This window comes from Brachyhypopomus gauderio, chromosome 18, assembly GCF_052324685.1.
Source record: "Brachyhypopomus gauderio isolate BG-103 chromosome 18, BGAUD_0.2, whole genome shotgun sequence".
NCBI classification, from domain to species: Eukaryota; Metazoa; Chordata; class Actinopteri; order Gymnotiformes; family Hypopomidae; genus Brachyhypopomus; species Brachyhypopomus gauderio.
The window spans coordinates 11082249-11099791 of NC_135228.1; positions in this window are offsets into that span (position 1 = coordinate 11082249).

Here is a 17543-nt window from a genome sequence, read left to right on the forward strand (position 1 = left end):
AGCCGCGGGTAAAAATTCTGGGGCCGCGGGGTGCGGTTTTTTGGGCTACTTTTGAGTTGGGCTACTGCGGAAGTTACAAGTCAACACTAAGAATCGATCGCGATATAATACTCAATTTGTCTCACTGGCAGATTTTGTGCGGAAAACTTTTGTAGGACCTGGCAACCCTGGAGTGGGGTGAACACGCTCATCAGACACGCGATTTGGTTTAAGCCTGGTTTACACTTGATGCGGCGCGAGGGTCCGGGAGGCGAAAATAACGTAATCGCGGTGGCTTCGCCCGTGTGCAATTGCCTCGCGCGCTGTCGATTCACGAGGTCGTGCACCTCTCGAATTTTGTAAGTTCGCGCGCGCCGCGTCTCGGCGCAATGAGAACAGTCATGTTTGCAGGGTTCATACACCTATACAGGGTGGAATTCAAGCACTTGTACGTCACTTTCAAGGTCCATTTCAATAATTCCCAGCACGTTATTGAATTAAATATTTATACATATACTCTAAATGATTCGAAATAATTCGCTTTTTTATCACATTATTTAATGTTATTATTTATTTAAAGTTCGCGCGCGCCGCGTCTCGGCGCAATGAGAACAGTCATGTTTGCAGGGTTCGCACCTATACAAGGTGGAATTCAAGCACTTGTGCGTCACTTTCAAGGTCCATTTCAATAATTCCCAGCACGTTATTGAATTAAATATTTATACATATACTCTAAATGATTCGAAATAATTCGCTTTTTTATCACATTATTTAATGGATATTTATTTTCAAAACGCCCAATCTTAGTCTTCACGTTCTCTCATGTTTCGTCCTGGAATTACAAGAGGCTCGTATTTGTTAACGTAATACAAGAGAATTGTTCAGTCAGACAGATATTTGTTGTGAAACGAAGTAGTTACAATTTCAAGCCTTTTCAAATACTTTAGCCTAAATTCCAGCACTTTTCAAACCTGAAACACAAAGCAACATTAAAATTGGTCAGGTAAAAGTTCATTCCCCTGTATTTGAGGGGTGTTTTTTTATACTACTAGGCCTACATATCGTTTCAGACAACACTGCAAAGAATGTGACACGGCAAGATTAAACGCTTCCGCCGTTCGCGGAGGTTAACGAGGTGTGCGTAGTCGCTCACTCGTGAAAGTATAAACCTAGATTGAATCTATTGTTGAATAAACCTGCAAAATATTTGGAATTATTCTGGATTCATTACACAGTAAAAAACAAAACAAATTAACGTGCTGCTGTTCAGAGAGACACTACATTTCTGTATTTTAATCTTAATTTATCGTGGTTCACATCGATATCGGGATATCCAACAACGTTATCGCACATCGCAATTCTAGTCCATATCGTGCACCCCTACTCCGTATACATCCTCCTCCAGGGCCCGGGCTTGGGTGACGGTTCATCTTTCAACATAACAACGACCTGGACGCCAAGCCAAAGCATCGCTGGAGTGCCAAGTGTCTGAATGTCCTTGAGTGGTTCAGCCAAAACGCAGTCTTAAACCCCACTGAACATCTGTGGAGAGCCCTGAAGGTGGCAGTTCTCACATCCTTGCCATCCAGTCTGACAGAGCTTATGAGAATCTGCCATGACGAATGGGATAAACGGCCTAAACCCAAAGCTTGTAGAGATGTGTCCAAGAAGATTTGCAGCTGTAATTGTTGCCAAAGTGGCTTTGAGAAAGAACTGAATAAAGCGTCTGAATGCTTTTGTGAATAAGAGATTTCAGATTTTGATTTTTACTTTTTGAAACTCTTTAAAAGCATTTTATTTTTAGGTGTGATAATGTGTACACATGGTGTCCCTCACTGGGCATGCTCACACTGATTTGGGATCTGTGTGTGACTATAATCAAAACATTCAGAACCAAAAAGAGGCATCAAAGCTGGCACTGGGAAAGGGGAAATTATAGAAAAGAATCACCCGATAACGGGAAATAGGAACAAAGAAGGAACCAGAGAACCTGAAGTCCTCACCTGGCAGCACTCTTGTGCTGGCCATGCTGGGTCATTAGCTAGGGGGACGGAGACTGGAACAGAGGCTTGGCCCGGCTTTGGGCGGCTTCAGTTCTGGCTTGGTCTCCATCCACATGCCTATCGTTGAGAGAGGGAGATTAGTGAGGTGTCTCGTGAGTTGTCTCCCCTTCGCTGAGGCAGGCTCGCTCTTTCAGTGGCGCCTTTGGGGAGCTCGCTCGTTGTCCTTCTCAGTGGTGCCCAGCCATCTGTAATCAGGAGCTTCTGCCCTTTCTCAACATGTGCTAGTGTCGCTGTCCACAACAGTGGTGCTGAAACCCCCCCATCCAGCCATGGATTCAGCACTCTGGCTAGTGCCGGCTGATATACAGTATATATCTACAGCTTCTCTGCATTGCTAAGATGTCTGTCTGAAGATCTGCCAATACCTGAAATCTTACATCACTGACTATTATTCTGAGCGCTCTCTGCTCCAGTGTGTCAATGTAATTTTCAACTACCTGGCAATCATTTATATTTGAAAAAATATACAATCATCGTGTTTTCAACAAAACCAAGTGAACAAATTCTCATGGCTTTTCCAATGTGTAGATACAGAACTGCTTGAAAACAACCGTGAGTTACTCTGCTTTGGCTCTCATATTGAGTACAAGCCAGTCACCCATTGGCACATATTCAATAAGCATTTTGTCCTGCAGTAAATTACTGAATAATTATGTTTGCTCTTTTCCAGTTTTATTAACCAAGTCTGCATCTGTAACATATAAAACATATTTATTTAGATACTGCATGTGTATCAGTCAGCATGTGTATCTGTGTGCACAAGCTGTGCTTTTTACTAAATTAACCGCCAAAGACAAGATTCTGTCTGGCGCTGAAACTGTAACGTGCCGCCCCCCCCCCCCCCCCCCCCCCCCCCCCATTTTTTCATATCACCTTTTCATTTCCACTTCATCTCGTTTATTTGGTCTGGTTTTTTGTTTATCCTGAAAGTGAAGGACCCCAAGGAGCCATTCACAAGCTGAAGCACTTCATCAGGACCTCAGAACCGCAGTACCCGTGAAGAACTCTTTAAAAGCCTCGTTCAGGAGCCTGGAGGCCAACGCAAGAAAGAACTGCGGTGTGAGCACTCTGCTCCATTTTGGCTCCAGTATAGATATTCCTATTACATAAGCTTCTCTACTCAATAAATGATTCATAATAAGTGAGTGTGTCTGAATAATTCAGTTTCCTAAACTTTGCAACCATGGTTACATGTGACAGTTATAATTATGTCACTGTTGTTTGGCCACTATTAGGAAAGAACAACAAGACAGATTCTTCACAGAAACATTGTGGACAAGGAAATTTAAACATAAGCTCTCATGTTCCTCGATACCGGACTTTCGTGTTGATTAGGATGTGCTGGTGTTTATTTTCTGTGATTATTCATGAATCCATCATCTTGCAGAAGGCTTTTTTATGTTGCTGAAGCCATGGGGGTGGGGGTTGAAGGGGGTGAAAGTTTTCCATGGTCAGAAAGACTGCTGACGGGTTCATTTACATACTCGGGATATGCAAAAAGTGTACAATGCTAATTCACAGAGCACGCGCTCAGTATCCACTTATTAAGCAAAACCTGCCCTTCACATTCATTCTCTGGCCACACTCCCCTCTCCTATACTGCACTTTATGTATAATTACAAATCAGTGCCACGCTACCCATTCACTGGTAAATTTGTTATCATAGACTATTCCCAACACAGCAATGACATGGCAGTGTAATAGTATCGTGCCGGTATAAGGGCGTCGTTTGGGTATAAGAGGTGGGACGGAGGTGCAAGTGTCAAATGCAAGACTCAAAATGAAACATAAACAACAAACAGAAGACCACATGGTAACAACACATCCGGAATGAAGCAACGTTGATTCATGCCCCGACTCACTCAGGTCAGGAGGAACCGGAGCTTAAATATACACACTAACGACGAGCATCACAAGAAGCAGGTGAGACGTAATGAGAAAACAAGCAGGGCGTAGCAACATGTTAGGGGAGAACACGAGAACACGAGAGCATGTGGTGACACATCACAACAAATGGGAAGCAGACACAAAGCCACATGTTGGGCTATATCACAGGGGCTATATATAACATTACAGCTGGTAAAAGAATGAAATAGCTTTAAAATGTGATAACACTGCAGCCGCTTGAGTGTGTGAAAAACAATATGATCAAGGTATTTTAAACACTACAAGAGGGAGTTCTCACCTAATTAATTTACACTCCACAGAGATCCATTTATGATCAATGAAAGGGTGCCTGAATGTGCTAAGGTTATTATGTAGTAAAATTTAAGACTGAAATTCTATTTATGTAACAGTCTACACACCAGATACAAATTCTTCATTTGGTGTACGTTCTTTTACAGACAGTTAATCGGGAATGGCACAAAAACTAGCGAAATGAGAAAGACATGGAAACAATGGGCCAGCAGAACTGAAAAGGGGCAAATGGCAGAAATAATCCATAAAGAATACCGAACAAAGACCTTGGGGCAAATTACGTCACACCAAGGTGTTATCACTGAATGGTACATGGTTAAGTGCCGTAGGCAAATAGTGCACTGCACTGTAATGAGTCTGCAGGTGTGCAGGCGTTGCTGGTTTTCAGCATTGTGAAGCGAAGCACTGATTGGTTGGAGTGGAGGAGAGAGCACTGATTGGTTAGAGTGGAGGAGAGAGCACTGATTGGTTGGAGTGGAGGAGAGTGTAACAGCAATCTGCCGCATGAGACGTGGCTCCAGCCGCAGGGTGACGTTGTGCTCTGATGGTCATGCGTCATGAACGTCTATTCAGAGTGAATGATCCAGAAAGCCAAGAGACCCTGCACCGTCCCCCTGGGGCCACGCCCCTGGGGCCACACCCCTGACCTCCCCTTAAGACTTCAACCCTTAACTGTACAGCTTTGACTGTAGAGCAGTGTACATACAATCTACAATCTACATTCAGAGGTGACCAAATTGAGCCCTTTGACAAAGTAACACAACCACCCCATCGCTGTTGGCAAAGAGATTGAATGCCTAATACATCTTAGCTTTGGAGTTGACCAGGGACAGATAATCAATGCAAACATAAAGGAGAGAAACGTCAGTCAGGTGGTGAAAACGTCTTTAAGATGTTTAAGAGATTAGCACTAGGTGGAAGCACGTTTGACTGACATGGGATAATCTAATATTTCACTGTTTCTCCAGGAACTGCTGGGACACAACAATCTGGTCAATGTGAGATTCGAAGCTTGCATTCCCCAGTTTAGAAATGCCACTTATAGTTAGCAGTGTAGCTAGAGACACCACTTAACGACTCTCCTCCCCCACACAGTCTGAGAAGAAACCACCATTTAGCCATCCTTAGTATTCAGTAGGGTTTGCAGAGTGGAAAGTGGGGAAGTGGTTGAAACAGGGAGAGTGATTGCTCTCAGCCAACTGCTTCTCCAAATGTGCATTCAGCTGCATCAGGCATCACCATCCAGTGGCTCTTTGGCCTTCCACTCACAAAGCTCAGCATTAACATTTCTCCAGTACAGCAAGCCAGACATCTGAACACACATGATGGTGTTGCTTCACTTCTGTTCCCCTCCAAAACTATCCCCATGCCTAAATAAGGCCTGTCTACTCAGTGCATTCACATTAGTCAAGATTTTGTTCTTTTATTTTGTCATTATTTGTAGTGCTGTTAAAAAAAAAAACTTATTTTAAAGCTATAATGTGATTATCAGGCTTGTGGGTCAAAAGATTACATGTTTGATATTTATAAGAGGGACCAGGATTCAGATAATAAACAGTTCAGAAGCACCTTTTAGTCTTTCAGGGATCTCAAATGAATATGTCAATGAAGAACTTGTAATAAATCCGAAGCTACATCTGGTGGCACACATTGGAACAGAAGCTCTAGGGGCCTGGTTGAGATGCCCATGGTGTTTGGATGGAGTACCAATGAAGAAAGGAATGGAGAACATCGCAGAGAACACTTGTAATCAGGAATAGACATCAGAGGATACGAGGTGAGCATCAATTAGCAGAAGATCAGAAGAAAAAGAGTTAACTGAACATGGTATGGAGGAAGTACTCTTACATTACGAAAAATTTGACTGGCAAGAAAATAAGTAACATTTTAATTCTGGACACACAAAAACACCCACTGCAATTACTGTGCTAGCTAATTTGTTATGTCATGAGGTGTATGTCTAGGTTTGTATTCATCTCTCCACACAAGCTCAATGAGACAAACACCCAACATTATTCTCTTCGGAGCAATTTGAATTGAGACGATGTATTATATCTTCTGCTAGAGTTGGCTGTAATTTGTGGCAGATGTGTTATGCGCCCTGGGTGTCATCACGGAGCTAATAGTTAGTGTTTGTGACTTTTTTCAGAGTTGGGAATTTCCCCGTAGCATCGTTGCATGTGACAGCCCACTAAGTAATCCATGTAATTAGACCTAAACTGTGGTATAGAGCGCTGTCAGACTGCACTTTGTTGACATTAATGTAGGTAGCTTAAAGGAGTCAGAGACTGCAATTTAGATGCAAAGTAGTATTTTGATTAAAATAATTAGTTTATGCTAATAAGTCCACCTAGACTGCACAATAAACAGATGCTAATTAACATTTAGTATTTTTACTTAGAGTACGTCACAAACATTTTATTTGCATAAGCACTTGCAGTAGTGAACTGAAGAATTTTGTGTAGTTGATATAGATGCTAACTGCAAATGATTTCTAATTTCATATTTACATTAATGCTATTGATTTCAAATGACATTTTGTATGATTCTTTAATTCATTGGTGAGTGTTACAGAGCTGAATACAGTGTAAAACTTCTGCAACAACTTTAAGCAACTCACATTGACTCCTTCACCCTCTTCACTTTTGCAGCCACTGTGGGAAACATGAACTGTGAAAACCATTATCAGTTCCCAGCTGAGTAGACACTGAACACAAAACGATGAGCAAAGGTTCTGTTTTTTGGTTAGTGGGTTGTTTTACTTAGCAACATTAGTACCACATTACCCAAAAGGACTACACTTACGATGTTTATAAAAACAATGCATTCCTTGCTAATTATTAGTTCACAAACACCTTACAAACGAACAGGGGAAGGTTCTATTACATAAAAAGGACACAGAGAACTGCTTTCCAAATACACATCCATGTATGCACATCTTCTTGGTTCCCTAAGTGACCTCAACTTAGAGTTACCTAGCGATCTCAGCTTAGGGTTACCTAGCGATCTCAACTTAGAGTTACCTAGCGATCTCAGCTTAGGGTTACCTAGCGATCTCAGCTAATGGTAACCTAGCGTTCTCAGCTTATGGTTACCTAGCGATCTAGCTTATGTTAACCTAGCGATCTTAGCTTAGGGGTCCCTAGTGATCTCAGCTTAGGGTTACCTAGCGATCTAAGCTTTCTCCATCAGTCACCATCTGCTTCATTTCAAATGTAATACATTACAACCGTGTACCCCAATAGATTGTCTTAGCACTCAGAACTTAAAAAATGGCCTTTAATAACACATAAAATAACTAAATTCACATTTTACACATCAACAGATCACTGCTGTGCTTTTTATTTTTGTGCTATAGCTTATGAAAAATTGTAATGTTTGTTTCATGATCCGAATAGCATCCATTAATAATCAAATTTAAACCATTCACAAACTAATCCATGAAGTGATTTTTAACCCATTGATAAAGGGAGTCTGTGGGGCTGCTGATAGAGGAAGGGGGGGGGGGGGGGGGGGGGGGTGGGGGGCACCGGCACCGGCACGCCTCAGCCTCCGGGCTCCCCTGAGCCAGACTTTGAGTGTTCAGCATCACCGGCCCATTACCCACCGGCTTCACCCCCGCCTCCACCAACAAGCTGGCCCTCATCATCCATCACACCTGTTCCTGCTTATGGAGTCGTTAATTCAGTGCATATACTCCGCATTGCCAGTTGCACCTTGTGAAGTCTTGCCTCCATTTTTGCAGTGCAAATCACAGCTCTTTGTTTAATTGCTTTTATAGCTTCTTCCATTTACTGATCTTTCTTGTTGGGGGGGTGTTTGCCTTTTGTGGCCTGACAGCTGTGTTTCTATAGGTGGTGTTTTTGGATGTTGAACTTTATAAATGATTGCCCAGCAATTTAGCCTTATCTTTTACAAATACACTAGACTAAACAATAAATACATTAGACCGCGTTTAATGAATTCTGCAAGCACAGTAATTACTTATAAATGGCATTTACTTAGCATGCAGATGGCCCTTGACTCGAATCTGTAGGGACAAATTACTGTGATAACCACACACAGACAATCTTTAATAAAAAAACACACCATCGTATGAAGCATTTTCAGGTTGGAGTTTGCATATCGGGTGGTCATTCGACTCTTTCGTCACTCCTAAGACAAGTTGGAGATCACATCGCGGTCTCTTCAAACCTGTTCCTGCAAGGTCAATATTCAATTACCAAATGGATTCTTTGCGAAGTACAACCCAAAAGAGTTTCTATCACGCTGCTGCTATCTGTGGGCGGAGCCGTGGATAACCTGTCCTGCATAATTACAGATGAGGTGATGAGCTTAAGCCATCCCTCCTCACAGTAAGGTTGCTCTTTGCCATCACACAGGCATGTGTCTGAGGCCGAAGTAGACATCGACAGTTTTCTCCAGTGCCATTTTTGTTTGAATAGACTATCGGCGTTTTCTTTCAACAGATCATCAATCTTAATTAAAACCTGTTATTCGCTTTAACCGGCAGCCACAATTACCTCCTTCAGGCACTGAGTATTTACATAGCAGGAGCAATTTACAGGTTACAGCAGTAACTGATCGGCAACCCTTGTCTGCATGTTGGCTATGAAAAGCAATCACAAAAGCAGATCATTCAGGTTATGGGACAGAGTGATGCAAACTACCAGCTCTCTCCCCAGAACTCAGAAGTGGGGCTGCTCAACCTTCATTAGGCCCGACTCCCCATTGAGCACTGTTGAAAGAAAAGATGAGAAAACAGGAGAAAAGGCAGCTAAAAATAGAAAGGTGGTGCGAGTGGAGGAAAGAAAGAGGAAAAGAAAGAATTTTTCATAAGAAATTAAAAAGACGGAGCGAAATCATTTCGCAACAAATGGTGATTTCAGAGGATGAAACCGTTTGTGCCTCATCCCTCTTGCTACTTTGTAATTAAGAACAGATTACTACGGAGGCCTCCGGGCCCAAAATGGCTTTGTGCGTCTTTGATTTTGCTGACTTGTTACGTGAGCCTGCAGGGATGTTAAAAAGAAGTGTAAATCATTGTCTCAATTGATTCTCAGTTAACATACCTTGGGATGGAGATATCGTGTCTAACTGGATCTTGTTTAACATATCACCAACAATACTCGGATTCTCGGTCACAGATTTGCACTTTATGAGGTCAATTTGGTACTTAAGGTCAAAAACCAATATTAAACAGGCATCAGACATTGCTTTGTTTCCAACATAATCAGAGACGAAACATTTCACTGTTTTTATGCGAAGGAAAGCAAACTTACTACTCAAGCTGAGCTCAGGTAGCAATCTGAGCAAGGTATATTTACATAGAATGATTTGCACACTGTAACTGTTGTGAATGTGGCATGTTGATGAGGCAGGAGAATTTCTGTAGTTTCCCTAATGAGCAACAGTCTCCAACTGCATCATCTTTATCAGTCCCAGTCAGGCGAAAGTGAACAATGCCAGCCCGTTTTCACCTGCGTCTCCAAACACATTCTGTGCTCGCCTTCCAACCGCGCTCTTCCGGAAGGCGGTGGGGTAACCCGGAGCCATGTAGCAGAAAGCACTCGGCCTCGCGGTTGTAGGAGCTTCACAGCTGGCCACACAAGCCAGGAACGACCCAGCGGGAGCCGATGGGGAAGACAGAGACTACATATTTAGACACAGCTCGCTGCGTTCGCTTAGCCCCTCCTTGACAGCCCGCGCTCTTTGGGGCAATGTCGTGCCTGTGTCATTTTAGCGGAACTGTTTCTTCGCATGAATATGCTAATGTGAATATGCACTCGGGAAAAGACCGGGGGGGGGGGGGGGGGGGGTGTAATTGTGGCTGTGTGTTGTGTGCAGCTGAGGTGGCGGGGCGAAGGCGAGGCGCCTCCAGCTCTCTTGATTTGATGGCGTTCCTGGGGACGTTTACTACTCATCTGTTCAGACCGCTTGACTCGCCGAGAGGAAAGAGTGACGGCTTGAATAGTGATGCGTGTGTGTGAATGGTGCCCTCAGCAGTTTGGGAAAATGGAGGAAAAAAAACTATATATACGTCTTATTAATTCTTGCGATTCATAGGGCGATAATTGCAGACAGAAACACCGTATTCTATAAACACTGTCAACTAAGTTAGACTTATTATATACTTATGAATAATCACTTCGTACAAATGCCTGTTGTGTTCAAACGGTCTTTTTTAAACATTCAGCTCAACACCTTTGGCACTCTTACGAACCCCACAACCCCCCCAAATTTACATTTTCAATCTTGACAGTCATTCAACACTGATGATTTTTCTGGTAGCTACTGCTTGAAGTGAAAAGCTGAAGTCTTTTACCATCAAACATAGTTTTGGTCAGGGCCCCAGGTCTTTAGTGGTAACATAAGGGTGATAGCAATACAAATAAAACTGCAATGTTATAGAATTGTAAAAAGAACCATAAAAATATAGTGTTAGGCCTGTCATTTTTAAAATATTTTTTTTGCTACACTATAACTGCACATTACAGACATTAAAACTAAAAACGCAGAAAACTGAACATTTGTTTTAGTATATTCATTTAATAGAGTCTCTGTTTAAAGGAAAGCACATCAAAAATAGCATATATTAACCATAAAATCACAAAATCAAGAACCTGAATGATACATGATGTATAGATAAATGGATTGTGGCATACCATAAAGTAAAACACATTTTTATAACTTTATATTGTAACATCCAAGGTACCGTGCACCTATAATCAACGACCACTTCATTAGCTACACTTATAGGTCAATTTCATAGATGTACAACAGACTAAAGCCCATTTACATTGACATTTATGGCATTTAGCAGACACCTTTATGGATACCCACAGTGAAGTGCCTTGTGGTATCCTCTGAATCATTTATCTTTAATGCTGATACATATAGAACTTAGTCTAAAGATAATACCACACTGTAAGTCAATGCCAGAGCTGGGAGTCAGTAAAGAAAGACAACATACATGAATGCATTTTTAATGCATTTTTGCAGTTACTAGCATTCGTTTAAATTCATTATGAATGGGTGAGTATAGATGGCACTTGAAAATGGCATGGCGTAGCAGCTGTTTGGACAGTCAGGGGAAGTTCATTCCTCCACAGAGTAGAGTCTTTTCCACACGTCTTTCTTATTTAGGAAGGTTGGAGACAAGTCTTGCTGTCTCATTCTGAATCAGCTGCAGGGATGTGACGGCCATGCCCAGGGAGACCTGCCATGAGTGAGACTCTCGGGGACAAGAGACTGAACAAGCACCTGAGTGGATGTCCTGACGTACTGTAGTAGCAGCAGGTCTGCAGCGTGATGAGAAACATCTCTGGTCATTCAAAAGCTACACCCAGATCTCATGCATCCTCAGCTGGTGTGATTATCGAGTTCGTGGAGTGCGTATATTCCCCAGGATGTATGGCAACTCTGTCTGGGATTTCACTTTAACTAGAAGGAGATGTCCACCAGGCAAGCTGGGACATGACTTGAAGCCCGAACACCTAAGAAGGGAAATGAACAAAAAATAATAGGAATGTGTTGTGTCACCAGAAGGTTCTTACAGTAAAGGACAAAAACAGAGAACGGAGATATGACCGTGAGCAACAGAGCAGAGTCTGTGTGGGGCAGAATTCCAGCATCTCCGTGTCAGCTAACATGTTCTTCCAGGTAGGTGACGAACCACAGTAAATCCACGGCTGGTGAAGATACGCCTGAAGACCTGCTGTTTGGCTATGGCTGCCTTGGTCAGACAGAATGAGGAAAGGCAACAGCTTGACAGATTTAGTGGCCGAGAGCTTAAATGCCTGTAATGATAGCTTCTGCGGACTGTGTGTTTGAAGACGGAGCCCATTCCGCCTGACAAAGAAGGATGACTGTGTCCCAAGTGACTGTGTTGCCAAGTGACTGTGTTGCCAAGTGACTGTGTTGCCAAGTGAACTGTGTCAGCCACGTTACCCTGTTCATCCCTTTTTGGTTTCTAAGTACAGAGCCACCGCTATGTAAATATGGATCTGGATGGCAGGTCATTTCGTGACACCATGGTGTCGCTGGCATGGTAGGGGGCATGGTAATGGATGTTTGTAGTAGCTGGGGGTACAGCAGAGTCTGCTGGAGTTTTTACACATATAGATATCAGTGCTGGTTTGAGAGCAGTCTGCCATCCAAAAATATCCAGCCAACACAGGATACTGACCAAAAACTGACCAGTTTCCAGGGAGCTGGAAGGTGGTGAACAGAAATGCTGCATGACAACAGTTTCTGGTTGCCCGCCTACAAGGTACTTGTGAAAAATAGTTACATGTTTCTACTAAAGTCGGTGGTGAGCATATTTAGTATATGATTTACACAGGTGCTGATGCAACACAATTTAAGAATGGGTGTCTTGAATAATGCTTAATAATTCCTTTAACAAATGAATAATACTTAATTCCCTTATGAAGATATGCAATTCAATCAATCGAGTCGAGTGGGAGACTTTGGTGAGCAATGTGAGGATGGATGTTTGCAGTGATCATCAGTACGGAGTATGGAGTGTGTGCAGTATGGAGGGGGATTGTGGGAGGGACTGTCATCTTTGAACCTAATAAGGAAATCTGTGATTAGCATGATGGTACTGATTCTGTCATGATATCTGGTCTACAGGGCTGTTTTGCTACTATCCGCTAAGTTCTGTTCCTGATCTATTCATGACTCAGTAGCTGGTTGGGTAGGAGTCAGCTGAGAACTTTTTTTCATAGATTGCAATTTCTTTCAAGAGTTAGTTCAGTGATCGAGTGTGATATATATATTGATAGATGCAGAACATATACATGTTGGCTAAGTGAATGAGCACCATACCATGGCTAGGCTAACCCAAGGAAACCACTTAGGTGTACCAGTATAGATCAATAATATATTCCCCTTGATGAAGGTTACTCGCTGAAGGCATTCAGACCTCACAGAGGCCAAAGCTGCCTGGCCCTAAAATCGAAACTGTTCCTAACAAAGTAACATTGCATCATGGGTTTTTTTTTTTTTTTTTGTTGATAAAATTCGAGCTACTAATTGTTTTTGTCTTCAGAGTACAGAGGGCATCAATCCCGATTAGAGCCTGTTATCTATCCCGCAGACGCGTCCCGTAGCATGAAGCGAGTGTTTGCGTTTCTCTAGCACCTCTTCTCAGATTACGCATCTAATCCTCGTGCATTGGGCATGGAGTGACCCGTCCACTTTAAACACGCAGCCGTAATGGAACACTTGTGGAACTAGAACAACAGGAAGAACAGGAAGTGGCACATAATGTAAAACATGGCTTCACTCAGCAGGAAACTTGAGTCTTTTATGGTGGGTCAGTTCAATGCAATAAAATATCAGGATAGGTTATAATATTGGTAAAAGTAAAAGTAATAGCGATCGTTGTACCTATTTTGCTATGCTATCAAGACTATCAGTCCTAAGATGGCAGTCACTTACAGGCAGGCCAGAGATCATTAACCTAAATAACACATATCTAACAAAGTGCTACCAGAATAAACCCATCAAAAGAGAGTGCGTCTTAGTGGTCGTCTGTAGTGGTCAACCTGGGCTCCAGCTAATGAACACTCAAATGGCTTCCATTAGAAGTGCTCCAATTACGTCCATATCACCCAGCAGTTTTACAAAGCCACATCTCCATGACGACAGCTGGACGGGGCCGGGAGGAGTGTGTGTGTGTGTGTGTGTGTGTGTGTGTGTGTGTGTGTGTGTGTTGGGGGGTGGGGGGGGGGGGGGGGGGGGGGTTGCTGAAGTAGGCGGTCACAATTAACACGGGCGACTGCTCACCCTGACGGACATCCTCATTAATAACAGGATCAATGGGAGAACGAGGCTCTGATCTGCTTTGTGACCGCATTCTTTAGTCGACGTCCGCGGCTGCGGGAAACGTTTGCTAAGTCATATGAAGTCAAGAAAACTTTGAACACTGTGCTATTTTTGAACGTCGGCGCTATTTCACAAAGCAAAGAACCACAGAAGTGTTTTAACAAAACAATCAAGAGTTCATCCTGAGGGAAAAGGGCACTCCGCCCCTGGCGTCGTCTTTCAGCCATTAAGCAAATTCATAAACAGCCCTGAATGCCGAATTCATACATTTCCACAACAAAGAACTCCTCAGGAGTTCGTTCTCGACGAGCATCTGGGCGTACGGCGGCGACTCGGCCCAGGCCCGTGTGGGTGCAGTCTTGCCTCAGCACGCCCGAGTGCGAGGGTGGAGCGGCGGGCTTCCACGGCGGGGTTTAATTGCGGTGCCCCCACCCCCACACCCCGATAATTGCTGCTCTCCATTGTGCTTGGCGAGCGACTGGTCCCTCTCGCGGAGAACCCCTGCACCGAGTTTCATTGCCTGCAGTTAATGAAGAACGAATATGGTGCGGACATGAAACCGCAGGCTACAACTGGGAATGTTGCGCAGTAATGAAGGTCACAGTTTTGTGCGCTTATGCCGATACATTGGAATTCTAATGCAGAATCTGTTAATGCATGGAAATTGTTTTTTTGAAGTAACATTTTTATTAGTGTGAAAAACAACAAATTATTGATTCACTTGTATTATAACCATAATACATTGTAACTTTATTACAATGTTTAAAGTCAAGTTTCGATAGTCTGGACAGAACTGGAATGCAGATAAGTTATCCTTAGCTCACACTCAAAGCCTTTAAGATCAGCTATATTGTTTTTAAATGGCAGGCAATGCTGGTTTCACAGACACTTGTGAAAGATATGAATGTTTTTGTTTTCAGCAATATTTCATAGAGCAATATTCACACCAAAAGCACCAAACATTATTTCACTTCATTGCAACCATAAAAACAAGCAGGCCAAATATTCTGTTTATGTAATACCATATTAATTTTTCATGGCCATGTAAGACAGACTGGTTTTGTCTGCAGACATTTTTATGATCATAGAACCTCATAAAAAGGTGATTTACATTGGGGGGGGGTTATGTGTGCCATCCCGATAGGTTAAACACCGGGTGCTTTCTGTTATCTCACTTGGCTTTATGACTGGAAAAAGGAATTCCGCAAAAAGGAGCGTGTCCACTCCGCAGAGCTCGAACAATTAACCGGGGATCCGGGCCGGTTCTCTGATCTCGCGCCGCACAGCCGTCTGACATGGCCGTCAGAAATGTTAGCTACAGCTCAGCTCTCCCCGGTGTCTCGCTGCTGACATTTCGCACAACCCGCTGCCGCCTAACTAGACGAAGTTTGGCTGTTTGGAAGAATTCTTCAAAGGAAAGCACAGTCTGGCTGCGTTGTGTTCGTCTGTGCTCTGTTTTTTTAATGGACGCGTGGGGGTGGGGGTAAGGGTTGGGTTTGTACTCTGTACGTGCATGGCAAACCTTAGCCATCATTTTAGAGTCCGCGTTTGATCTCCGAGAAGGTTTCCATGATGCGTCAGTGACTGACTTGTGTCAGTGCGTGTGTGTGAGGGGGTGTTGAAGATATTGGGCAAAAAGATACACGTTAGAAAGAACTGGGTCAAAGACATGGCATCCCACAGTACGGCAGACCCCTTCTTCAGCATTGATGTTCCAGCACAGAAACCGAAAGTTTTTGCAGCAAGATGTCTGACACCCGATGTCAACTTCTCTAACAATGACGGCTGACAGCAGCAAACACCCAAGCTTTTCGGCTCCGATTTTCTCATTATAAATGTAGATGCCAAGCACAATTAGACAAAGCAGGACCCAGAGAGTCGCAGACAGATGGAAATGCAACAGCGAGGTGTCCTACTGCACTTCACCTCGAGTTTGGACAGTGTGAGACAAAATAAAAAAGGAATTCCTCTGGAGATGTAAAGCCGAGATGTCAGAATGCAACCATCTGCAGAACTAGTCCATCATTTAAAGCTGTCAAAGCTAGCATATGCCTGGATTCTGTAGGCCATAACAAAGGGTCATGTTGGGAACATCTGAGGTACAATTCCTCAGTATTTGTTGTTTGAGGACACAACATAAACTGTGTCCAAAAAAAGAGGAAGAAACTCAGCAAGCTTGTCACATTCTGAATTTTGAATTACTCACTTAGACAGTAAATCTAGATTGCAGTACTCCAAACATCCTCCCCTTCAAACATGTTAAATAAATTCCCTAATCTGAATATGCATGATTTTGCGAATCACCCGCATGTTATTTACGAGCCCAGAAGAAAGAACGCTTGAAATGGAAACTTGAGAGGTTGACTCCAGATAGATAGATAGATAGATAGATAGATAGATAGATAGATAGATAGATAGATAGATAGATAGATAGATAGATAGATAGATAGATAGAAACTATACAGCTCATATCTGGCTTCAGGCTTCCTTCAGCAGAAAGATAAGCTGTTGGACTCTTACATGTAACAGATGATTTCTAAACAGCCTGGAATTAGATGGGCGGGGGGAGGGGGGGGGGGCGCTGGGGGATTGGGGGGGGGGGGGGGGGGGTCGCTCCTCCTCGTTATTCCAGAAGTTTGCTTTGGTACATGTGTTAGTACTTTGGAATGTGCTCACCTTTATGACACCTGTGCCTACAGAATTTGCCAGTGAATCTGCTTAGAAAGCATAGCATCTCAAGGGGGTCCAAGGACCAGAAACCCCACACCAAGCATAATGTTTTGAAGTGTCTATTGTTAGCAGGGCCTCTGTAAATATAACTAAATTGCTTTTTCAAGAATGTATTTTTAAACAACACAGAGTTTTGAGCTTTGCAAGCAATATTACATATAATACATTGGAAGAGGTATACTCTCCAGTCAACAACTGTTACATGCACAGAAAGAGCATAAAATGTGTTGAGAGATTACAAAAAGAGCTAAAGTACCTTAGTTTGTCCCTGAACCAAAACAAAACGTCATTAGATTCCCATGAACTAGCTCTCTGAAACAAATACAAAACCTGACATAAACACAAAAGCCATAGCACTGATTCTAGTTTCCGTCATAATGCTTCTGACACATCACACATGACTCTGACACACTGGAGGTGATGATTACCTAAAGCAGACAAAACATAATTATGGAAACCATGAGGTCACCAGAACCGGAGTCAGATAATACTGGTTTCCCACAATGCACTCTGATTTTTCGTCGTCCACTCTCCTGTACAGACCTGCATGGGTGTTTGCTTTTGACTCGGCTATATAAAGCCTTCAGCCCACAGTACTCCTGCCTAGGTGACATTTCAACCCACATTACTCCTCACTTCTTGACAGGACAGTAGGTCTGCGCTGTTCTCCATCTAGAAATTCCCACTAGAAATTGTCCAAGGCATGCATATCAGATAACTGTTCAGCATGCTAAAGGA